The following is an 8,915-nucleotide window of genomic DNA, read 5'->3' on the forward strand; positions in this document are numbered from 1 at the left end:
AAAACAGCATGAAATATAAATGTCTTGTCAGATTTTAAAGTTTGGTTATTTCATTTATGATGTTTTCACTTCATTTATGACTTTAACTTGACATTGGTATTGGATATTGAACCCAGAGCAAAACTTTACAAGAAAGAGTTCATAAATGGTTTGTTTTGCTATTGTAAAACCAGTGTGTAAAGTGCACAATTTTTCATGAAGACAAGAGGCCCTTATGGCCTTTACCACTCACCTGGCTAAAATCACTTCATTGAAAATGAAGGAAAAGAAATTCTAAATATTCAAGCACACACTACACAACACATCTTCCTATTGGATACCAACTCTCTGTCCCAAATAGCTCAGCAAGACAATTAATTCTTCATATCAAATCATTTCTGCAAGAGAAGTGGGATTTTAAGAATTCAATTTTCCCCAGTTGAACCACCCTAGGGGGCCAAAACCAACGGTTTAACCAAGTGTGGTTTCCCTTCCCTCAAGAATGCTTTGACAAAACAAGATGCCTAACAGCCTTGATGGTCACCTGAGATAAGCAATATTGCTAATAAAGGTTAAATGGTAAGTAGTTATCAAGTGTAATGAAACAGAAATTGTGACATTGATGATAGTAAGCCAGTGTCAATACATGCATACCATCATAACTGTCATCCTATATAAATCATTCTTACTAAGCTTTTTCAAGGGGGTAATACACTTTCTGCTCAAACATGCAATTTTCTCTATAAAATTACAATAAAGTTAACCTTCCCAGGAAGAAATGTAAGACCCATATTGGTAATTAAGAACCTGAAGATGCTTCCATCCATAAAGAGAATTTAATCTACTATACTTGGGCATTGAGAATTTTTTCAAAATTCAAGTCAATTAGACCCTTTTTGGCCCTATACCCATCAGCCTCTAGGGGTCAGTCCGGATCAATATATACATACCATCTTGCCATCATCCTTTGCTCAACATTCTAATATGATGAAATATTTCCAATGGAAATGACGTAGGGCAATAAAATTCACAGTATTGGCAAAGCACCTTAAGATGCTTTCATCCATGAAGACTATTTGGTTCTACCATATATGGGTGTTGAGAAGATTTTGGAAAATTTTAGTCAGTTTGAACTTTTTGGCCCCGCCCCTCAGGCCACTGTGGGATGGGGACAGTATTATTCACTATTTTGTTTCATCTTAGGCAAGGGAAAGTTTCTGCAAAATTTCATTAAAATCGGTTCAGGGGTTTTGGAGAAGTCGAAAATGTTAAATTGTTTGCAGACGAATGACACACACACAAAGCTGTTCACAATAGATCACCACAAGACTTTTTCTCGGGTTACATAATAAGGGCAATATCACAGACTTTCTCTCGGGTTACATGATAAGGGCAATATCCATTTGTTGTGCTATTTCTCCTATTAGGCCTTGCCCCTCCTGCCTCAGGATTTCCCATCAGCAAAACATGATTCACACCAAATTCACTCCTACAGGAGAAGACTTTTGAAGAATTTGCTCTATTTCTCCTATTGGGTCTCTCCTTTCTTGCCCTGTGCAACCAAGTTCCATCGCTTATACAAAATTGATTTCCTTTCACCCAAAATTGCTCCTGACCAAATTTGGGCAAACACCAATCATTCTAACACAAGGTGTAGAATTTTGAAGAATTTGCCCTATTGAGCCACTCCCACCCCAGGGGGCTGAGACCTGATGTTTATACAACATGATTCTCCATTTCCCAACAATGTTTCAGACTAAACTTGGACAAAATCCAATCATTCCAATGACATTAGAATATCATAGTTACTTTAAGTGTCAGACGTAAACAATTCTGTGCCCTGATGATGGTCGCTATATGACTGAAACATGTAGACATTCCACAAAATGTCCTTGTAATGTTGAGTTTCCTTTATTAAGAAAAGATAATGAATTGTGAGGATCTTTGTGTTTTAGTGTAATTTTCCAATATCACCTATCTTTGTGTTTTAGTGTACAATGTTCCAATATCACCCATCTTTGTGTTTTAGTGTAATTTTCCAATATCACCTATCTTTGTGTTTTAGTGTACAATGTTCCAATATCACCCATCTTTGTGTTTTAGTGTAATTTTCCAATATCACCTATCTTTGTGTTTTAGTGTACAATGTTCAAATGTCACCTATCTTTGTGTTTTAGTGTACAATGTTCCAATATCACCCATCTTTGTGTTTTAGTGTACAATGTTCCAATATCACCCATCTTTGTGTTTTAGTGTACAATGTTCCAATATCACCCATCTTTGTGTTTTAGTGTACAATGTTCCAATATCACCCATCTTTGTGTTTTAGTGTACAATGTTCCAATATCACCCATCTTTGTGTTTTAGTGTACAATGTTCCAATATCACCCATCTTTGTGTTTTAGTGTACAATGTTCCAATATCACCCATCTTTGTGTTTTAGTGTAATTTTCCAATATCACCTATCTTTGTGTTTTAGTGTACAATGTTCAAATGTCACCTATCTTTGTGTTTTAGTGTATAATGTTCCAATATCACCCATCTTTGTGTTTTAGTGTACAATGTTCCAATATCACCCATCTTTGTGTTTTAGTGTACAATGTTCCAATATCACCCATCTTTGTGTTTTAGTGTACAATGTTCCAATATCACCCATCTTTGTGTTTTAGTGTACAATGTTCCAATATCACCCATCTTTTTGTTTTAGTGTACAATGTTCCAATATCACCCATCTTTGTGTTTTAGTGTACAATGTTCCAATATCACCCATCTTTGTGTTTTAGTGTACAATGTTCCAATATCACCCATCTTTGTGTTTTAGTGTACAATGTTCCAATATCACCCATCTTTGTGTTTTAGTGTACAATGTTCCAATATCACCCATCTTTGTGTTTTAGTGTACAATGTTCCAATATCACCCATCTTTGTGTTTTAGTGTACAATGTTCCAATATCACCCATCTTTGTGTTTTAGTGTACAATGTTCCAATATCACCCATCTTTGTGTTTTAGTGTACAATGTTCCAATATCACCCATCTTTGTGTTTTAGTGTACAATGTTCCAATATCACCCATCTTTGTGTTTTAGTGTACAATGTTCCAATATCACCCATCTTTGTGTTTTAGTGTACAATGTTCCAATATCACCTATCTTTGTGTTTTAGTGTACAATGTTCCAATATCACCTATCTTTGTGTTTTAGTGTACAATGTTCCAATATCACCTATCTTTGGGTTTAGTGTACAATGTTCCAATATCACCTATCTCATTTGAGAAGAACAAACAAACAACACTTTGATAACCTGTTGACATTATATATTTATGTGTTTCACAATCAACCAAATATTTATTACTAAATGATAACGAGTTGTAACAATGATCACAATTCATGAATAAAATAACACACATATTGAAAATTTGAGAAAATACAACACATCTGCAGACTTTAGGAGATCAGCCACTTTTTGTGAACTTTACCTCCTTTAAAAAAATAATTTCCGTTGCATAAGGCAAACCCAAAACAAAAAGAGTTAAGAATTTCCAGACTTTAGAAGTAAAATAATTCATATATCATGAAAGTGTACGCCCTTAATAGGGAAAATGCAAACAATGCATTCAGTACACTCCATGCACTCCATTAAGACAAACATTACTTAATCTTGATTAAAACATTACTTTCAGATTTGATTTTGGTCATGATGACTTGGCTTAGGGCTGCTCTAGAGTAAAACAACTGAGCTGTAACAGACACAACTCGCAACAAATCTGTCCTTTTATTTAAATATTGATCAAAATCAAGTTGAAACATCTTACCAATAAAACAGGGTAAACTGTTATCTTATTGAACATCATATTTAAATTTGATTTCAATGTTCTGTAAAATCCAATATTTTCATACAGTTCAATTTTTGTGGTTTTCCAAGAAAACCCTTTTTTCATGGACACCTGATTTCATGGATAAATAAAACTATATAAGTCTACTTATACCTATATTAACAGTTTTTGGACAGATGAATTAATTGATAAAGAGTACACACAAAATCAATGAAATTATACCCCAACAATAATTGAAGGTTTTACAGTATATAACATAAACCCCAACAATAATTGAAGGTTTTACAGTATATAAAATAAACCCCAACAATAATTGAAGGTTTTACAGTATATAACATAAACCCCAACAATAATTGAAGGTTTTACAGTATATAAAATAAACCCCAACAATAATTGAAGGTTTTACAGGTTTTTCAGTATATAAAATAAACCCCAACAATAATTGAAGGTTTTACAGTATATAAAATAAACCCCAACAATAATTGAAGGTTTTTCAGTATATAAAATAAACCCCAACAATAATTGAAGGTTTTACAGTATATAAAATAAACCCCAACAATAATTGATGGTTTTACAGTATATAAAATAAACCCCAACAATAATTGAAGGTTTTACAGTATATAACATAAACCCCAACAATAATTGAAGGTTTTACAGTATATATCATAAACCCCAACAATAATTGATGGTTTTACAGTATATAACATAAACCCCAACAATAATTGAAGGTTTTACAGTATATAAAATAAACCCCAACAATAATTGAAGGTTTTACAGTATATAAAATAAACCCCAACAATAATTGAAGGTTTTACAGTATATAACATAAACCCCAACAATAACTGAAGGTTTTACAGTATATAACATAAACCCCAACAATAATTGAAGGTTTTACAGTATATAAAATAAACCCCAACAATAACTGAAGGTTTTACAGTATATAAAATAAACCCCAACAATAATTGAAGGTTTTACAGTATATAAAATAAACCCCAACAATAACTGAAGGTTTTACAGTATATAACATAAACCCCAACTATTATTGAAGGTTTTACAGTATATAACATAAACCCCAACAATAATTGAAGGTTTTACAGTATATAAAATAAACCCCAACAATAATTGATGGTTTTTCAGTATATAAAATAAACCCCAACAATAATTGAAGGTTTTTCAGTATATAAAATAAACCCCAACAATAATTGAAGGTTTTACAGTATATAACATACACCCCAACAATAATTGATGGTTTTTCAGTATATAAAATTTATGAATGTGAAATAATTGATAGAACAAGACCAGGAATACATAATAGTAAAGAATAAAGCTTCACAAATTAAAAGGCTGAATGTTAAAATTGACTTAATGAATATTGGTCCTCTTAAAATAGCTATATACATACATACTTATCATTAAAAGATTGTGTGTATGAAGATGCCTTGTGATTCCATGCTTTAGCAAATTACATTTTTTATGAAATATGTAAATGAATATTGCTGTAAAAATATTAATATAGCAAAATACAAATGAATGCAAGATATATATATATATACAACTATTTGTTTATTTATAAACAATTATTTTCAAGTACCAGTAATTGACTCTTCAAATTTTACTCTCATTTCCTGAATGTGTTAACTTTAAAACTGTATCTATGTAAGCAATGGGTGACAGCGGACTCCTGGTGTTTAAAATCAATTTTTACAAATTATTATGCATAAAATATTGATAAATGAAGCAACTTTTCATTTTCAAAAAGTTTCAAATTATCATTCCATCCAATATTTCACTTTCTTTTAAGTGAACTGGTTTCACTGAGCACTATAGAATAATTATACATTCAAATGTTTGGGTTTCATGATTTAATTTCAAAAGTGGGCTCAGACAATGTCCAAAATTAAAAACAAAAAAAAAAAAAAAAAACATTGGCACTTTGTGGTACAAATACTTTTTAAAAAAAATTTTTCTTGAAAATCCAGAGTATCCATTTGTTATCTGCCATCACTTTACTTATACAATTGTATTCTCTACATTGCAAAATATTGGACTGTAAAGAGATTTTTTTTATTCCAGCATTAATTTTTTTTCTGTGGCAGAAACACAGGTACTTGACATTTCTTTCAAACTGCTATGACACTTATAAAATACTTGAGTTGGCAATCAGTGTCAAGCCCATGTGTGGTATAAATATCATACATAATGACATATTAAGTTTGTTCAATGTCACACAGTTACTGCACATATTCTAATGCCAACGATATTCACAATAAATATTTCCAATATCAGTCAGTAATATCATCAATGATTCTGTGATGTACCTGTCCTACACTAAAACCAGTATCGAGAAGACATATCTTTGTGTAATATCAGTCCAGAGACTGGTGGAATCAGTACAAAAAACTAAAGTCAGCTTTCCATACAAGATGATGGGCTATTAAATGTTCTAAACATTAATATCAGTAAAACTTTACCCCTATAGTAAAGTGTATCATATTCAATACTTCATTGGGATCAAAACATCCTTAGTTTGAAAGTTTCCTTGTAAAAATGTTGATTTCAACTATATCTTAATTGCATGGTAACTGGTGGTGGGAGGGGGAGATAACTGGTGGGGGAGGGGGAGGTAACTGGTGGGGGGAGGGGGAGGTAACTGGTGGGGGGGGGGAGGATGAGGGGAGGGAGTTGGGTTAATTGTATCTCTTTTTAGGCAATCAACAACCATCTTTAGCAGAATTCTTAATTCTTTTTTAACAATTAAAACACAAACTTTTCTTTAGGTGTAAAACATTTATATATACATTAAATCTATCTGTGCAGCACCTATATTTGAGCTTTACATAGAAATCACTATACAAACATGTACAAATTAACTACAGGTAATAAACTACACTAAAGTCATATACAACCACAGGAACATTGAACCAAGAATTGGAAAATCCTAGATTTCTCAATGAGCAGATCCTTCAGATCGAAATATAACTTCTAATTGGCCTTCCTGTCCATTTATGTAGATAATTGTAGACTATCCAGGTTTGTTATCTTGATAAATGAAAATATCTTGGCTATCATTAATTAATCAATGTCTATGACATTTGTTGTTTTATATGTGTATTTTCTAGGAACTGTGATTTAGTATGTAGTTGTATCATAATAACATGCCAGTCACTTTCTCTAAGGACTGTGATTTAGTATGTAGTTGTATTATAATAACATGCCAGTCACTTTGTCATTGGTTATTATTAATTTACTATTTAGTTATGGCCTTTTAACTTTTAAAATTCTAATGAAAATTTTTATAAACATGGAAAGACGATCTACTGGGAATAAAGAAAACTGCAGGCAGGACATCAGTATTTAATATGACAACACCGCCAGTGACACTAAAACAACTTCTGGGATGCTGGTGAGGACATTCTTGACATTCAGATGTATCTAATTTAGAAAGTCAGTTGCTGTTTTGTTATTGTAGATTTGGGAATTAAATGGTTCAAAAAATGGGGGGGTGGGAGGGGGGAATTTTGATATCAAACGAAATAAAAACTTATTTATGTTCTATGGAATCATTTTTGAAGTGATGAATACATACCATGTAACCTTAATGATAGCATCATTCCGCTGGTACACTTTGCATGAATAACTTTATGGACTAGTATAATTCTCAATATGAGGTCTCCAATTGTAAATATAATTGAATGATTTGATTATGTAAACAAATCAAATCTAATCATAAATACCGTCTACAATTCTGATATAAAGAAATTACCGATTTTTAGGAAATCACCTTGAACTAAATCTCATCAAATGTATCATAATTTGTTAACATGTTCATATTTTTGGGTTTTTTTTTAACAAGAGACCACTAAATTGTATGAACTTAGATGTAAAATAACATATGTCCATTAAAACGTGTACAACTTTAATGTTTTATTATAATCAGAGTTTGTAGCAGAATTAAGAATAGTTTCTATTTATTTCTGAATAAAACCAAATCATTACACAATACAGTACCTGCATATTTTTACAGCTAATTCATGTTTTACCCTGAATTTTCTTCCAGCTAGAACCAATTAAAATTTTGTCATTTCATAATAGTGTTTTTCAAACCCTGTTGGTTGTAAAAGCTTTTGATAAAGAGACATTAGGCCTACACTTACTTTTTTTTTTCTCAAACTACATGGAATCATAAAACTTTGAAATCAAAGTACAGAAATTACTGAAAGGCTGTTGATAATATATATCTGTAACTTTCAGTGCAAGATGTAATCCATCATATGCCTTCCGCCATATTGTCTCGCCTCAGAAAATCCTCTGCAAATACTTGTTCATGATTGATGCAGATCTCAATCTGAATATTTTCATAAACACCTAGTCTGTCAATATGATTGTTTCATAATGACAATTTTCAAACATGACACTGTTTTGAAAGATGAAGGCATTGTTTATAGCATATGACTGCTGCTAGGGGTTGCTGGTAAACCCTTGGAATATTTCCACTTATAAAAATCTAGGATTGATAGTAACAGCTTGTTCTGAAGGTTGAGAAAATAGGCTGAAACTTTAACTGTGTTATGTTTAGTCTAAAAATAGAAAATATTAGATTTTAAAGTAACTTACTAAAGATCCATAAGATTTATATCCTGCTGTTAACATTTAAATAAAAAAGGAATACTTTGATTACTGATTTTTCCCCTCCTCAGTTGAATACCGATCAAACACAAAAAAATAAGTGATAAAGTATGTCATATCAATCTGTCATGAAAACTGTTAGATACAGGAACTGTAAAATTACCAAAAATTAAATCAAGTCCCGCTGTAAACTAACTATGTTATCAGGCCTTCAAACTCTCCCTACATTTTATCTCATCTATTAATTTGTACATAATATACATTGTGCTGTAAAATTTTCAGGAAAAAAGTCCTGTGGACAAGCATACCAGCCCGCTGGTCTGTTTTATTCTAATATGCTGTAACAATGTAAAATAAACATATATTTCTAATTTGTAAAATACTGCCTACAGATCAGACAAAAATAAAATTTCATTAAAATTGAAGTTGATACAGGAAAGATAACAGATACTGACTTCAGGATATCTAAAAATTTTC

The sequence above is a fragment of the Ylistrum balloti genome, unplaced genomic scaffold (assembly GCF_031769215.1).
Source record: "Ylistrum balloti isolate Yb309-2 unplaced genomic scaffold, AGI_CSIRO_Ybal_v1 Utg370598, whole genome shotgun sequence".
NCBI classification, from domain to species: Eukaryota; Metazoa; Mollusca; class Bivalvia; order Pectinida; family Pectinidae; genus Ylistrum; species Ylistrum balloti.